Below are 18,955 nucleotides of genomic sequence, written 5' to 3' on the forward strand. Positions count from 1 at the left end.
CACCAAGGTGGTAGCCAATTTCTTTTCTGCTGATTGACAGCAAGTGCTTTGAGGAGATCTCGGGTAGCAAAGTACATTCCGTTTCCAAAGAGATTCTATAAAACTGTAATATTTTTTTCTAAAGAACATGACCTACAGGGGACATTTATTGGCACTCTGATAACTACATATTTCCAGTCATTTAAATAGAATGGCAGCAAATGGAATTCTTCTTCTACATATTTACCATTCCCAATATTAAAGGCACTATTCAGTGTCAGCAGTATTTAAAACCTGCTTTGCATGTCTCACTGGGCTGTGACATCTCATTATGTGCTGTAACCTGCTGTCTGACAAGTCTGCATTAGAAAAGACTACTTTGTAAGGTGGGACACTTTTTCACTATCATTTCTTAATCTGTTAAAGCTATAATCTGAGAACAAAACACACAGTTTCATGGTTCTTCACAACACTGTAAGACTTAAAAAGGAAAAAATCACAAATTAGAATCTTGGATCAGACAGGATTTGTTAGTATCACTTTGCTAAAGGCACATTCAGCTGTAATTTTTCACTTGAGAGAAAAAAGTATTTCCAGTGATGATCATATATGGTTAAATGTGAGGGTTATTTTAACATCCTAAACAGAAACTTGACTATGCTTTTCAACCAGCTATGTTTCCTCTTGATATGCCAGAAAAGTAAATGTTAACATTTTTATATGTAAAATAATTTAATGAAATAGTAATATAAACTATCAAAGATCCATTGATGGAAAAATCAGAAAGTAATTGAAGGGAAGTAAGCACATTTATGTATACTAATAAAAAAGAGTTCCAAGACACAATGATAAGTGAAAAAAGCAAATTAAAAAATAATATATGCAGTGACACTTGTAAAAACACTCAAAACCATACTATTCACACATGCAGTTATGGATATTTTTACATATGTAAAAGAAGATCTGGAAGAGTACACACCATATTGAAACACTGGTTACCTCTGTAGAGAGAGTGAGATTAAGAGTCTGTATTAGTTTCCTATGGTCACAATAAAAAATTACCACAAATTTAATGGTTTAAACAATCATAAACTTATTGCTTTACAGTGCTAGAGGTCAGAAGTCCAAAATCAATCAAAGTGTTGGCAGGACTGGATCCTCTGGGCTTCTGAGGGGAGAATCTATTTCCTTGCCTTTTCCAGCTTTGAGAGGCCACCTGCACTCCTTTGCTTGTGGCCCCTTCCTTAATTACTCCAATCTCTTGCTTCCATCATCACATCTATTACTCACTTTTATCATTCTGCATTCCTCCCATTAGGACCCCTGTCATTACATTTGGGCCTATCTGGATAATCCAAGGTTATCTCCCTATTCCAAAATCTTTACCAAGGCACCAGGAATCGGGACATGGACATCTCTGGAGAGGCCATTATTCAGCCTACCACAGAGGCAGAGAAGGATTTTTTTTTTCATATTGGACTTAAAATGCACAATTAAAATGCATGTATGCATTGTACCATTTATAAACTTTAAAATAAAAGCAAGAAAAATAATTTTATTTCTCACTTTTAAAAATGTCTGAGGTAGTTAGGAGCACTTTCTCCAAATATTTAGTTCTTCTCTTTTTATTTTTTCTCCCCTTCCAAATTCCCATTCTGTCCTCTTCTATGCTCCTGTTCCCCATTCTGAACCTGCATTATAAGATTCCACACTCATATTAAAGGTTCCTGATGATATTTCATATCCTCTCCTGAAAATATTATCTGATTTGAATTGTGGCACAACTGAGCCAATATAAGATCACATAAGAAGATAAAAAATACGTCTTGATGCATTAAATGAATGTTAATTGAACCCTTACTATATAGAAGGAAATATATAGAGAACTAGGGATATTGATATTAAAAATCCCACCTCCTGATGAGTTCACAATCTAGTGAAATAAAGAGATATACAAACAAATACTCACAGTATCATATCAGGTAGCATAATAGAAGTATGCACAGTGGGCTATTGGAACTCTACAGAGAGAGAAATTAATTATACTTGAAGTTCCAGGTGATCATGGGGTCAGAGAAAAATTTGTGGAGGAGGGCCTATCTGACCTGGACCCCTCTGAATATCTCCACACTTTCCATCCTGTCTCATGGCTTCAGTTGTTAGCCCTCAGCTCTGCTAAAGGTCACTCATCCTTATATTGGTCAGTATGTCATGTCTGCCAATATTCACCTCACCTACCTTCCATGTCCTCTCCACTCAGGGTGACACAGGAATTTCTGGTTCTCAAACAAAATAAATAGAAACTTGATGTCTTAGAAATGCTTAATTCTAGCGGTACCTTTGTTTATCTACAATGCCCTGCTGAGTTTACTGGGTAACAGAGAAACCTACCAGGGAACTGAATCTCAGATTTCTACTCAAGAAGAGGGCAAAGACCCCTTCTGTTCCTAGGCTTCCTCCTATTATCTGGGTGGATCTTGTGGTGGAGGGAAAAAAAAATTCTAACATCTGCCTTCCTCTACCTCTCTACGTCACACTCCTTCTCTCTCCATATCTATCCACTATACATACCTTCTATACTGAGCTAAAAGCATTTTGGCCAAGCTTCAATAGGTTTTAATCCTCTCCAGACTTTGAGAGAAACTGTGTCATCTGTTTCTTCTCTTGGTTCTTCAAGCCTATTGCTTTGCTAAACACATTAAGGCCCAGCTCCTCATGCCCTGTCTGTGGTATTGAGCTCCTATATTCTAGTGATGCAGAAGTCTGTAAGAAAACATGATTTGATGGATGATGGATCAATTTATGTAACTCTCATTCCAGTGGCCTCCTAATGTTAGGTGTTGAAGAACTAAAATCAGCATTTTCCAGACTTCCTTGTCACTAGGGTCTGAGTAAGATCTAGGTTCTCCCCACCTGATGCACTCACTGGTGCACAACTTTCTTTCACACTGAGCTACAGGGACACAGGGGTCAAGAGCAAGACTGACATGATCCATGGCAAAGAAATCATGTTCTAGAGCTGGCAGTTGTCAAAGTAGTGTTCTGATTGGGCATCGTCTCAATGATAAATTACCAGAAGGATGAAGTTCTAGACCTGGCAGTCACGCTGGTGGTACCTTCCTAACCAAGCACAGCAGCACCTCCTGGAGCAGTCCAGCAGTTTTGAAATTCATTCTCGGGAGCTGATTCACCCTTGCCAACAGTTCTGTAAGTGATCTTCACACAGTTTACACATTTATGTTTAAACTACATAGACTGGATTCTGGATTCTGCAACTAAGAATCCTCACAAGTTTGTGTATGAACAGAGAGGGGCATGGCACCAAATGCTTCAGTTTAATATTGAAAAATACTGCCCCCATAATGTCTAATTTGAGAGACTAGTGTGAGCCTATCATTCATTGTGTGACTGACTTCCCACTTCTACGTAAGGTTAAGAATCAAAGATCATTCTTCAAGCACAGCATAATTTCTTTTTTTCTGGCTCTTTCTTCTACCTGCATCTACTCAAGTTTTACAGACTTTGTATTTACATTCCCGATACAGGGTCTCCTTGCCTTGTCACTTTTAGCCTATTTTTTGTATGTGTGGGGTGGGGGTTCAGGGAAAGGGTAGGGATTAAGTCTAGAGGAAGAAAGTCCTTCAGTGGTCTCCAATCTAGCCATCATCAAAGAGTCCTGAAAAAATTGATATTTTATTTCCACTTGACTATTCATGACCCTACTTTATGACCTGGAACTCAATAGGATGAAGGGTTGGAGTAGCTGGTATCCACAAATTTCAGTCACAAAACCAGAACTCACCTTAGAGATTATTTTCAACCCGCTGTTTTGTTGATGAAGATACTGATGCCCAAGGTTATAGAAGCAATAAGTGGAAGAGGCCCACACACTGCATGTCAATTTACAGACTTTGAGTCTATTGCTGTTGGTACCACACAAGCTAAAGACTTGAGTGACTAAATTAAGAGACTAGTGCTAGCCTGGATTGAGCTCTCTAGTTCTCCACACAGCCCACTTTACTTTTTCACATGTCCCGCCTGACTCCCTGTAAGCACATGAGTTTTGGAGTCTTTATTTAAAAGAATCCTATATAAACTATGTCAATGAACAAGAAAACTCTTTTGGTAAAGCAAATCACTTATTCTCTATATCTAAATTTTATAGTTGATATTCCTAAAAGCAGAACCCACCTTAGAAAGGGTCTTGGAACAATGTAGAAAGGATCTAAAATGATTTGTTAACATAAGCTTGTATATTTAGCTATCACAGCTTAAATTTAAAAATGTGCGGAGCTTGTTCTTATGGGTAGACCATCACAAGAGCTCTCCACAACTGAGCAGCTTTTCCTACTGAACTAGTCTGGCAATGCCCCCCACTGGCAGAACTTGCTTATCTTCCATCTGGAATAGCACCACTGATTTTGTCATACCCACAGGCACTATTCTGACACATCTCATTAATTTTTACAGGGTCTTGACCCATAAGAATAAATGGTCTATGCTTCAATGTCTAAGTATGCATATAAAGAGAATAGAGTTTAACTTAAGTGCTATGCACGTAATCTTAGGTCCAAGAAAAAAAATATATGAGCTAAAAAGATAAATTTCTACAGGTTATTTATTAAGCATCCATGTAAATATAGTATAGCATAGGACATTCCAAATTTATTTAGAAGAAAAAGGTATAAAAAACTACCAAGTATTACTGCCAGTTTCTTATATACAGTATCATTATTCTAGCCCCTTTCATGCTGGTACATTCCTAATTTATTTGAACTGTACCCATCTGTGCATGGGAAGTGCAAAAAGAAAGTACATAAATAATTCAAAGTCCTCTCCCTAGCAAGAACATCAAATCCTATAAAATTACAAAAGTTGGAATACAATAAAGTTGATTCTGTGGCTATAATTAAATGCTGTTCATAAAAATTATATATGGTCAAACCACAAAACTCATTAAAAATAGACACTAAGATTGAAAAACAAAATGCACATATATTTACAAATAAAATCCTAGCTCTACAGTATGGACTATGTTATTCCAAATAACCTCATTTAAAAAACTCTAGCAATTAAGCCAACAAATTAGCATCTTGGAATCCCATACCCTCACAGAATTTCACTTCTGGTAGTAGTGCTCAAGACAAAAGTGAAATAATAAAAGCTAACATTTATTGAGTTTTTGCTAAAAGCCAAGTCGTCTAATTTCATCCCTATGAAAGATATTATCATGCCTGTATAGCTGTTCATGACTAAAAAGCTTTAGATATTTAAGCAACCTGTCCAAGTCTACCTCCCCCAGAGCTCAGGCTCAGAACCATTGTCCTTGACTTCTATCCTTGGGAGCAGCTTCATTCTATAGTATTCTGCCAGAACAATAGCTTTTTTGGTTTTTTACTGCATTCTCCATCCTCTACTTCCCATCTCCATGACTATTTTGTAACTACCAAGTAAGAACAACAGCTATTTTAAGAAATACTCTGGTTTGAGGATTATAAGATTTATCAGACGATATCTCATTAGGTCTGAGTATTTGCAAATAGATAAACTCCCACTGGGCATGCAAAATTCTTGTTATTTATCTTCACTTGAAAAAGCACATAATAAGAGGCCCACATAAGTGGAAGATGCTATGGAAAGCCTGAACAACTCCTCATACATCCATTATTTATGAACATCCAGATAAACAAACTAAGAAGATGAAAGCAGGTATTTTTTTCTGCTAAAATTTTACTTAAGTTATCCATTTCTGTTTACTTGAAAAATAATGGACTAATAAGCATCATCAAAAATAGACTGCATTGCAGTCTATCTAAACATAAGTGCATTTCCTCTTACAGGTAAAAATGACGTCAGACAGGCCATGAGTCATGAAAACGTGTTGAATTACAAAACAACTACCTCCATGTCAACTGGTTCCTCAGTAGAATAAATAAACCACCACATCAGTCTTCTTCAGTTTGAGATGACAAAAACCAGAAGGGAAGTAAACGAGGTAAAGAAGTGATGGTGAGAATTAGACAATTAGCCTTCGTCAGAGCCACCAGCCCTTCAGAAATCTTCAGAAAGTGTATGGCATTCCCAACCGGCATGTTTTCCAGGTGTGGGAAACTGGTCTGCCTGCAACATATCTGGAAGACAAACTATAATTAGATCAGAATCTTTTCCTAGAATTCTCCTTGTTCTTTCCTAATAATTGTGAAATTAAACCTGCGTTCATTATGGGTAAATTAAAATAACAGACTCTCTGGGTTTCAGTTTATGTAGCTGTAACATGGTAAGACTGTCACAGATTCTGTGAAAGACTAGAGAAAATGTATTTAGAAGATGGAGTATAGTCTTAGACACATGTCAGGTTCCCCTGTACATAAATAGAAGCTCATATAATTCATTAGTATTAAGTGTGCAGCAGCATGGATTTGGGGGGAATAAATAAGACTTCTATGCCTTCAAAGAGTTTAGGTAATAAAACAATGAGATTAGGTAATAAAACTAGCAGATAGGAGAAAACTACCAATGAGCACAGCAGCATTTGGAAGAAGGATAGACTGCTGTAAGGGAGAAGAGTTGAAAAGGATTCATGGGGACACATATGTTAACTAGGCCCAGAAGCTGGGGAAGATCAAGGATGTAAGAACTGAATGCTCTGATTTCATTTTTAAAGACACTTTAAGAGGTAGTGGGGACTCCATCTTCAAAACAAAACAAAAAAAATCAGTGAATACAATGCTTGACACAGTGGGATTCTACACATGATGTTTTCTAAACTTTTGCTGTTTGTTCATAGATGAATTGCATGGCATTTCAGAGTTTCGCAGATGTGCAGAGTCTCAAAACCCACCCTACTGAATGGGAATATATATTTTTAACAAGATACTAGAGTGATTTGTGTGCACATTAAAGTTTCAGAAACATAACTGTAAACCAAAGAAAACCCCCAAAACAATGAGGCTTACATATTTCATATTTAAAAAACACCTAGGGTTTTAAGATACTTTGAAATGATAACTGTTCTTGAATGTCCTCATCTATAAGATGGAGATGATAATACCTGAAATTCAGGACTGTCATGAGGGTTAATTGACATAAAAGTGTACAAAACTTCAGGAGTCAAAACAGAGTAACACTTGATGGCACAAAAGTACAGACCCAAAACTATAACCACAAGATCCCAGGTGAAACAGGAACATGTGAACAACACTTGAATCCACAATTCTTTTATTGTAAATGAGTGATCACAAGCAAGTTTTAGTATTTTATTTCCTGAAAACTGGTACTGCAAATAGTGGCCCCAAAACTTGGATGGCCCTCACCAGACCCCAGAACTCAGGTGGTCCCCACCAGACCCCAGTTTGACTCACCCAGTCTTAGAGCCTGTCTGCTTCCCAGGTCTATTTCCTTCCACCAGCTAGGCATTTCAAGCAGCCAGAGCAGTGTTCAGGAGTACAGGGAAATTCCCTGAGACTAGGAAATCCGCACAGTCCCACTCTTGCAGTCTGCCTACTACAGGCAGTTGGGACCTCAGCCTGAACCCTCCAGAACTTACCAAGGTCCACACTGTCCCATCTGGGTCACCAAAACTGGTACTGAACCAAAGTAGGGTTTGGGCTGCCTACCATCACCAATAGGCAAATTCTGGAGGCAGAGGTTGGTTAGAAAGGAAAAAGGTCTTTATTCAAATGCTGAACAAACTGGGAGAATGGCAAACTCTTGACTCAAAAGCCCATTCCCTCTGAAAACCCAGAGGAAATCCCAGCCACTCTCAGCCAGACCAAAACCAAAGGCAGTATCCAGAGTTTCTTCCCCCATGCCAAGAGCTATCCTTTGGGAACCGCAGATGGCTGCTAAGTAATCATCCAGGTGACTTAGCTTGTTCCTGGTTGCTGTCCAGTTTCAGGCTCCTTCCTTGGAACCCAAGTGTGGAACTGGTGCTGCCATTGGCCACTAGGCTTCCAAGGCCAGGAGGTACTGCAAATACACCAGCCAGTACATTCATCAGGTTGGCAAGAAAGCATCCTTCTTTCCCCTGGGCTTATGTTAGTTTCCCAATGTGGGACGGTTTTCCCAGCCCAAACTTCTGTGCACTCTAGGAGGGTCTGTCCCTTGACCAATCCCTTTTAATCCCTGGGCTAGACTGGCAGGTTTCTTCAATGGAGCACTTCCCTCTACTGCCATCTTGCCCAGGGGTAGGGGAACTTCCACCAGGCTATCAGTATCAGAATGAGACAAGAGATTAGCAGACAAGCACAGGAAATGACAATTAGTTGAAATAGTGGCTTGAATTGTGTTAACAATGGACAGCATGGAGAAAAAGTGGATGAAACTAATATTAAGAGGTAAAATTAGGGTACTAATTGATTGGATGTGGTAGTTTTCTAAGCATCAAGAGACTCTCTCCAAAGAGTTTAAATATACACATGTCTTCTAATTTCACTTTCACTTTTAGCAAGTATACTCTATGTCACCTAACAAAGTACTTTTGCGATATAAGGATAAAATTTGCAGGTTTAAACATAGGCATATTAGCAATGAAAATTGTTTAGTTGAGGGCCTTTCAGTATTGAACTCCCAGTGGCTTCTCTAATGGCATCTGATTTCCTTTTAAATGAGAGTCCATTCCAATTATGGGTCAAGTCCTAGTCAAAGTAAATTGGGACTTCCTTGGCCAATATGAACTCACAGAATAAACTCTTGTAGAGATCACAAGACCACAGATAATAATAAAAGGTACAGATAATAATGGTCTAATCTCCCTTCCCAGGTTAGTGAGAACCCAGGGGGAACAAATCCTGGTTCAGTCTGGGGTTTCGAGACATGCTTGGATATGGGACTGCATTGGGCTGGCCTAGATATTTAGGTGATAACAAAAAATATATTTCTGTCTGGGTCTAGAAGTGGGTAGTCATGATATAGGGATCCAGGGAACAGATTAAGCATCAACACCAAAAAAGCAGAGATCAAGAGAAAAGCCCAAAGAATGTAAAGGAACATCCTGAATTTTGGAGGCAAATCTCTTCATCTTTCACCACTCATGTTTTTTTAGTCACTAATGTTGGTACCCTAATACAGTAATTCCCAGAGATGGCTACCTATTGGAACCAATTAGAAAGTTCTTTAAAAATATTGATCCTGTCTCCACACCTAAAACTTCTATTTAATTGATCTAGAATGGGAAAATACCACTATAATACTGCACTGATAGATTCTCACCCTTGGCTGCATATTAGAACTTCTGGAGCTTTTAAAAAATACTGTGCCTAGGTTCTACTTCTCAGAGATTCTGATTAGTTAATTTGGGATAAGTACCTGACATCAGGTGTTTTTAAAAGCACTTAGTTGTTTCTAATATGAAGCCAGAGAGAAAGAGGTTCTACATTTTCTCCACTTTTTTCAAAACTACTTTCCCCAAACCCACTCTTAACTATTCTCATGTTTTTCACCTAACTTAGTTATGGAAATCTGATGTAGGTTCCATCATCTTTTCTCTTCTTTCTCTCCTCCTTCACTTTGACTTTTGATCAAGAAATGTCTGTCATCTTAATCTCACTGCCATCCTCATTTGGGTTACTGAAGATAAAGATAATAAACCATCTCCCCATCTCTAGTGGACTATTTTCTCTCTGATCACAACCACATGAAGTTGATTGGGGAACTCAAGAATTGGAAAATTTTTAGTTTTAAGTTATAGTTAAAAAGCCTAATAGTTAATGCATTAAAGCTATTGTTCCAGAAACAGAAGGTATGACCACCCTGACTCCTGGAGACCACAAGCAATTCAACTTTTGTACCCCAGGAGGACTGCAAGCAATTAAAATGGTAGCTGAATAATTGTGTTCCAGATAGAGATGTCCACTACCCAGGACACAGATGAAGAATCACTGGTCAACAGATGACAGGATACTAGGAAAATTGCCGGACTGCAGCTTTTATCTAATTAATCTTTTCTTTGATTTCCAAACCCCTTACCTCATTTTTTTTTCCTAAATTACAAACGCCTTACCTACACTTTTCTTCTCCTTATGAAAAAGATTGGCTTGAAATGAAATGTAAGATGATCTTTAGGGTACATAACCCGCCATCTTCTTCGATCACCAACCATCTGAATAAAGGGCCCATAAAGATTCAATCTTTGTCTCTGCCTATTGATTCTGTTAGTGACAGGCAGCACAAAAGCCAACTTTTCCAGTTTCAAAGTCTCTCTCACTTTAAAAATAAAAACAAAAGACAAAAAAAACAACCTTCCAAACTTTGTTAACTCTTGAGATGTCTCTCCATTGGTTTCTGATTCTTTAAAGCAACTTCTTTGATAATAAGTTCTCCTTAGGAGTGGGATTGGTACAGTTATTTCTGATAATTTCTAATAATTTTGAAAAGTGAGAAAAATCTGAAGAGAAATACTCTGTTCTGGAAATTGTAGTCAAGACTCAGAAGAAGAGCCCTCTAATTTGTACCAAGCAGAGTCAGAGGGGGAAATCTAGCATTTTTGTACAAAAGGATGGACTTTCATATACTATATAAGGACCAAGAACTGATATGATAAGAAGATAAATTAATTCTAGAATAAATTTACTGGTAAGTAAAGTAATTACATGACACACTTCAGTAGTTTCTGGAAGAAATAAAAATGACACACTTACAAATAGCCATATGGGTAAAAATGCCCATCATATTGGTTCAAGTAAACATGAGCAATGCCAAGGACTTAAGAAAGAATCTCATAAAGAAGTCCATTCATTTCATTCACCTCAGGTAGCAGTATCTCTGGTTCACTAGACTTGAATGTTAAATCAACTGACTTAACAAAATAAAGATAAAAATTGAGAATGCTTTAGTGACATACTCTGCCTTATTTCATGCTGACATCTAGGGAGAATTAAAAATCTTCCCCCCACCCCTTCTACCACCATTGACACCATCACCATCAACACACTCACAGACAATTGCACTTCCAGCAAGTGGAGTTGTGAGTCCAAGAGTGTTGAAGATCAAATAAATCTTTGATGGAAGAATGAAGAGAGTAAGAATAACTCCTTTTCAATTATCTTTTCTCTCAGCTTTGGAAAGTTGATTGGGAAACTGAAAGGAACCCATAAGAATAAAGAGGGCAGCTAAGTGACTCTAATTTAATCTAACAGAAAGTGTCCTTGAGGCTCGTACATGGTCTAGTCCTGTTCACCAGGATAAAAATTGCTGATAGACTTAGCTAAGCCTCGGGATTTGGGCATTTATTTGCCTGGCACATATCTGAATATATTATCCTGAAATCAAATGATTCCTATTTTCAAGACTTAGATATATGAGGTGTTATATATAAATTCCCAAGTACCAATTACCATGATCTCTTTTTATTTTCTAATTGCTTCTAGAGAGAGAGGAAGGGAGAAAGGAAACATCAATGCCAGAGAGAAATATCAATCGGTTGTCTCTCGTGCAGCCTAGATCATGGAGTGAACTCACAACCCAGGCATGTGCCCTGACTGGAAATTGAACCTGCAACCCTTTGGTTATGGGACAATGCTCCAACCAACTGAGCCACATCAGCCAAGGCACCATTGTCTCTTAAAGGCCAACACAATTCCTTGCTTATTAATTGCTCAATAATCACATGTTGAAATTTTTTGGATTTAGTTTGCCTGGTGTGCCACAATTAGTAAAACATGCTTTAAAAATTTGTGGAATAGATGAAAATGTCCTTTGAAAAACTGAATACTACATATATTCAAGATATTCCTACTTGTAGCTGGAATGTGACACTATAATACCCCACCAGGCAGTCTGCCTGTCAATTCACCAAGCTTCATTAAGAAACTAACAAGTGGGCAACATAAAAAACTGACATTTGGAAGAGCTTAGTCTTTGCCCTTGGCTTCCTGCCCTCAGGCCCAAAGTGTGACCCTGAAATCCATCTCCCCAAGAGACTACTGAAATGCTTGTGTGGTCAAACTGGTTCCACCGCTGGTCCCATTCCAACCAAAGCTCAATAGTTTTACTTTTCCCTTTAGATTTGTGGGTTAGAGTTTTATTTGTTGCATAATAGAAGGCACTATCAGTTTGTGTTTTTCTTTGTCCCTTGGCATGGAATCAGCAATGTATCTATTACATTTTCTTTATTAAGATTAAGTGGTGGTTCACTACATGTCCTTAGACTGGGCTGTCATTCTAAACATTTATTAATTAATCTAATTATAATAGCATACTAACTATTCTATGTCTGTCACCAAAATAAAATTAAAATAAAAATGACTTAGTGCTCTAGCTTCAACTTTAGAAATCTAGACCTGCACTGCCCAATACGGTAACCACTAGACATAGATGGTTACTGAGCCCCTGAAATATCACTAGTCTAAATTTGAGGCGTGCTGTAAGTAAAAAATACACACCATATTTAAAAGACTTAATGAAAAAAAGAAATTTTTAAAATCCCAATATATTATATATTATATGTTGAAATGATAATATTTTTATTATATTGAGTAAAATTAAATATACTTAAAATTAACATCAACTGCATTTTTTAATGTGATGACTAAAAAATTTAGAATTGCTGATGTGGTTTACATTATATTTCTACTGGACACCATTAATATATATGCTCAAAGAATCTCTCTAGAGACTTTCATTCTTCATGATCCTGAATAGTTTTGCTAAATTACTTAATTCTACTCCACTTTTTTACAGGGTTTCAAAAAATGGTTATTATCTCACCTTGAGAGTTGACAAGAACATAAAAGATAAATTAAAACTAATTAATAAGCATTAATCATTTTTACATGGCACTGACCGTGAACCTCCAAGAGTTTGGGATGTCCTTTAAACACTGGTATTAACAGATCTGCATCATGCCAAGTGCTACCAAGTACTGAATCAGAGGTAGTCTAATGTTCTTCTTGCCTAGAGGTAACTTTCTCAGCCTAGAGTCCACTGAGCATAATACACAGCATGTGACATATAATAGCCTGCACAGTGATATATGCATTGGGCAAAAATCATAGCATTTTCCAGGACAGCATCTCAAAATAGAATATAAAAAAAAATCAGAAAAGGAGCTCTGTTCCTAATAGTTGTAATTTATTCTAAAACACAGCTTTTAATCTGTATGTCATGTAATATATGCATGATGTATGACCACCTATTCATACATTAGAGGTATTTTTGAAAAATGGTGACTACTGTATCTGTGGCCTAAAAAAAGAAAAGAAAATTTTCTTAATGAAACTAAGAGAAATAATGAAATGCCTAGCATTAAAAAAAATGTTCACCAAGCACCCTTCTGTGCCACTGGTTTTCAGCCACTGACTTGAAAAGCAAGAATCATAAGCAAACAGCTCAACCATGAGAAAATAGCACTGTCCTTTTGATCTGGAATATACAGCAAGAGCTTTATCAAATGTCACTGAGTCCAAAGGAAGTACAGGCCTAAGATGGGCCATTTGTGCAAAGGAAATAGAAGCCTGCAAAATGACAGAGAACAGGCAAGAGCAGGAGCTGATAAAGACTCAGAAGAATAGCTGCATTAGGAAAATTGTTTTGTATAATTTTCCTACCCTTCACTAAGGAACTGCACTCTATGGTGGTGACAGGATATTCAAAAAGGGAGAAAATTATTTTTCTCCAACACAAGCTTCTAATAACAAGAAAGTTAATAAAAAGAAACCATTCAGTGGATTTAATAATGCAAAGATAGTGTACTTAGAATAATTTATCTTAAAGATACCCATGTTAAAAAAACTCACAAAGAAGAAAATGAAGAGATAACCAAAGACTGCTCAACATTTATGTACAGAAGCACGTAGTGTTATTCTATTGTAGTTCATCTTTATGCTTCCCATTTTTCAGATAGACAAATCAAAGCATTGAATTAACTTGCCACAATTTTTTAAAAGCCTGTGGAAGGACCAAAACTAGAAGTAAATTAATTTTCAATTGATTTTTTTAACAATTTCACACAGTTCTTTCTCCCTACATCCTAACTGGAAAGACACTATTCATAGGACAACATGAATGACTTTTAATAGATATAATATGAAAGCAATAATCTTAATAGTTTACCACACAGGTGGTCTTTGAATCAAGTTCAACTTTTAAGACACTGTTCCACAACATCATGCTAACCTCTTCCCCCAAACTGTAACCACTATTAATGGTTACAGATAATGATTCATCCTTTAAAACATTTTATAAAATGCATACATAGATTTTTATTTTTTATTTTTAAAATGGGGATGGGGTGGAATTGTATATAATATCATAAAGTTTTCCTTATTTCAGAATATCATAGACATTTCCTTTTCAGTACTTATTTTTTTAATCTCTATAATTTGCTACTCTATGAATGTCCAATATTTTTCTCAACTACCATTATAGGAATGGATATTTATTTAGGTTACATATGATTTTTTTCACTATTACAAACAATAATACAGTACCATTTTTGGCTTATATTTTACAACTTATATAGGAATTTCAGAAGAATACATTCCTAGAGGTGGAATTTCTGCATCAAAGATAATTATATTTTGGGGTCCTTAGGAAGATATTACAAAAATTACTCTCCAAATGACTCAGGCCAACTAACATTCCTACCAGAATACTAGTAAATAATAATAATAAATAAGAGGACCTGCTTTTGCATGTCCTCACCAACACTAGTGTTAACAACTGTTTCAATCATATCTGACAGGAGAGAAAGAATGTATCTCAATCTTTACACCATTTGGATTTTTTTGATGAACCAAAGCTGATAATTTTTTTCTTCTTGAGTTTATTTTTTATTCTCCTCCTCCTTGCTCAATTGGTCTTTCCTAATGCTATCTGTGAAAAGGAAAATAATATTAAAGTTCTCTGCCTTAAGACTTACAGGGTATATTTGAAAGCATCTGACTCCAGGAATTGGCAATAAAATTCACTGCTGAATATACTGTGAATTCCAGCATTTTTTTCTAACATTTTTGGTTTAGCTTTTCATCAGACAAAGCAGAAATCAGTCTTATTCTACATAATGTTCCCTAGGAGCAGAGAACATTTTCATTTGGTCTGTATTCAGCAAAAATCCAAAAGTTTCAATATTACCCAATTTAAAATTTCAACTCCATATTTATGTGATTTTCTCTTCAAACAATTTCTGTCTTTCATGAACACAGACTCAAATCCAAAGAGAAATTCTTACCATAGATGTATACTTCAAAAGGAAACAAAAAACAAGAGGAGTGCTTCGAGATCACCATGGAAGTCGACATTCCTGCTGTGCATCCCAAGGACAGCATGTGAGAGCTTTAGTGAAGCATTTGCAGACTTAAAATGCATAAAATTAAAAACCATGCCCATTAAAAGAAACTCTTCTGGCATCAATTCTGTCAACATTTCTGGAGGGAAGAAAATGTTTTGAGTTGTTTTGTTTGTTTTTTTTTAAGATATGAAAGATATGAGCACTGCAGGGGATAAAGATGTTTTCTTTATAGAGGCTATCTAGATATCTCACTGTTGGATATTAATGTTGAAATAAAAGTAAAGTGGATTTTTTGACAGTGGACATGACAGGGAAGTGAGCTACAAAGAGAAAATAACTTTTAAACTGCAAAAAAATGAAGTGCTTACAGAGTATCATCAAGTCTTAAGAATTGAATGCAACTTTAAAAGATGTGGAATTCAACCACTTATCCATATAATGCTTAAGTCTTCTCCATGGGAGATTGGTCAAATGTTCATTCACTCAATATTTAAATACACTCAGTAATAGAGACTGTGTTACCTACTGGGATAGCCCATGTAACCTCTGGATGGCCATGATGATTAGTAAGTCCCTCTTGGTATGTCCTGATGGAATCTTTTCTTATACTTGTTATTGATCCTGCTCACACACTGGCATTACACAGAAACTGTTGGCTGGCTAATTCTACATCCATTGCCAACTCCTTCGTCCTTTCTCCTTCTACCAAACAGGTAGGAAGACTAAATACTCACTCCCCTTTTCTGGTCTCCATTGCAGCTAAGGGTTGCCATTGGATCCCAATTATGGCTAATAAGACATATGAAAAGTTGTCATGAGCCTTTTGGGAAGCTGTTTTTATCCCTTGTCCCTAATTTCTGCCTTGAGTACAAACTTAATAAAGCTACAACTGTTATTTGCAACCAGGAATCACAGACAATGGCCCTCATATACCTGAACCACTGAATGCTAGCAGCCATCTACCTTTAGACTTCTTGTCACTTAAGAAAAGTAAACTCCATCAGTCCTGAGGGATTGTAACTCAGGGTTTCTGATGTTTGGACCTCAAGACAGCCTACTTAATACATATATCATATGGTCACACTGAAAGATCAATTAATTATGTTACTTGATAACACCTCATATATTAATAGACAGAAAATATTTTAGTAAACTGGCATGGTTACACACACTGATTATATTCTAACCTTCAAATATCAACAAGGTGGAATATGTTATAATATTACAACAATTTAAAACTGTTAGGTAGAGTATACCCCAAAGTAAGATAGCTTTGTAAATGGAAGTGAGAGACCGTTGAATTCCGATAATGGCCAATGAAGGAATTTATTCATTGTTCCTGGTCAATGTCCTCTCTTTTCTATCTTCCCTTTCAATTCTTATCTTATCTCACCTCCACATTCACATTAATTAAGATTTCTAAACCCTGGAAAAGCCAGGTAGAATGATTCAATTTATCTTCACTTCCTTTTGTTTTCAAGTCTATCAGGAGATTGTGTGTGTGTGTGTCTGTGTGTGTGTGTGTGTGTGTGTTCAATACCTGACTAGCTATTATCATTCTTTTTAAAAATATTGTTCCCATTTGGTTTAGACCTCAACATATTAGTCTCTTTTATATTATCTTAGTTTCCCCCAAATTATTTCTTTTCAGTTGGTCAAATGATTCAAAATCATGGAATATATAGCATAAGTATAAGTTATTTCCATATTCATAAAACTCCCTTTATTAAAAATCTCTGAATCATTTCCATCCTTTTGTAGAAATAGAATGTATGTGGATTGGAAAGATGTTTTAAAAGGATGGAAATGATAAATGGGTAGAGATAGAGCCCCCTAATGTTAGAGATATGCCTAAATTTGTGTTCACACTAAAAGGTCATCAGTTCAATTCCTGGTCAGGCACATGCCAGGTTTGTGGGTCAGGTCCCCAGTTGGGGGTGTTAGAGGCAACCAATCAGTTTCTCTCCATCTCTTTCTCCCTCCCTTCTCCTCTCTTTAAGAATAAATAAAATCTTTTAAAAAATAAAATATACAAACTTTCCATTTTTCATAGAATTTTTTCAGGAAACTAGATATATAAAGGAATATCTTTGGAAAGATAAATGAATCTTTATCTCTTTAGGGTATCATTATCCTTAAAATATGATGATGAAACTGAGAATGGTTTCACTAATGAAATCTCAACTCTGAACTATCTACGGTAATGAAGGAAAACACTGATCGAATGACTTTTTAAGCACACAAACAGAAAAAATAATTTAGAGTTATTTCCAAGTGTGAACATGGAAAGAGGTAAAGGAAAGAGAAGATAATTTGGGGCACTCAACTCTGCCTTTATTATATCAAACAAACTAGCGTTATTTTAAGAAGGCAAATGATAGTCCCTTCTCAGGGCCCAATTTGATTCTAACTGATCTCTAGTTTATTCCTCTTAGCTCCTTATGGGAAATATAAAGTGGGTAGAATACAAGCTTGTTTGAAAACTAATTTTAGGCAGACCCTTACTTCCCACTCTACCACAGTCTCCACCCCCTTACTATTCATAGCTCCACTTGGATTAAAACCTTTATTTACTCATCTTGGTCTCTACAGGCATGCGATCTGGGACTTCTGCCCAACATTTCCCCTGCCCAACCAAATTATTCCGTTCACAATCTCAGAACACTATTCACTTCATAATTCCATGATCAAATGACCTCCCTAATTTTCTCTCTGCCCAAATTCCATGTCTCCACAGAACTTGACTCATATGACAACCCCATTAGGAAGGGGTTCATAGGTTCTGGAAGATGTTTAATAACTGGCTGTCCCTGGAAAAGAAAGAGATCCTCACTGAAGTGGGGGAAAAGGGAGACAACTGTACTTGAACAGCAATGAAAAAGAGATCCTTGATTTGTAACGTTCACTGGTTTCTGTGGTTTGAGCTCTCCTGTCTTGGCATGGTCAATTTCAAAACTTGGAGTTGGAAAGGTGCCTACAACCTGCTCTTCAGAGCTAATAACATCTGGCTCCAGCACACAATTGTTTTGTCAGACTAAACAGTCCAAAAACTTTGAAACGTTGTTCCCAAATGTGTTTTAAGAAAGGTGAGATACTATAGTAGAAGCAACGTGGAGCTGAAGAGAACTGGGCTATAGGTCTAGCTCTGCCACTGCTAACCAGATGACTCTAAAGCTGCTTAACCACTCTGAGTCTCAGTTTTCTCATCTATAAAATAGCTAGAGCACGCTAAATAACCTTCTAATACTAACAGGTCTATGATATACACAACCCTTCATATGATCATATCTTGTCATCCACCTCAACTCAAATCTCCTTGAGTAGGCTATGCCATAACATACTATGTACTTAACAGACCAAGCACAGCGCTTTATACTTAGTAAGTGCTTCATGAATAGTTTGTACTTAATAGGTACTTCGCAAACGTTTATGAATAAATGATTAGCTTAAATGATGTTGGAGATAAGCTGGGTGTATGATGGGTTAAAGGAAGAGAATGGGACCTGGGAATGTAATAGCACAATGAGATGAGAATCAAGTGGTTAATTTGAAGAGTAGTTTTCTCTAAGAACATAGATATTTTCCAAATTGGTAACAGATGGGAAGTGCCATATTTAGTTGCACACCATGTCTGCTCCTTCCCTCCTGTCCAGGGGCCACCCTATACATGCCCAAGTTGTCCTCATTTCACAATGCCCACTAGTAGAAACTTCCCTTCCCCACCATTGTTTTTCTGCTCTCACTGTCACA

This window comes from Phyllostomus hastatus, unplaced genomic scaffold, assembly GCF_019186645.2.
Source record: "Phyllostomus hastatus isolate PE091 unplaced genomic scaffold, TTU_PhHast_1.1 phas_contig_1, whole genome shotgun sequence".
Classification (NCBI taxonomy): domain Eukaryota; kingdom Metazoa; phylum Chordata; class Mammalia; order Chiroptera; family Phyllostomidae; genus Phyllostomus; species Phyllostomus hastatus.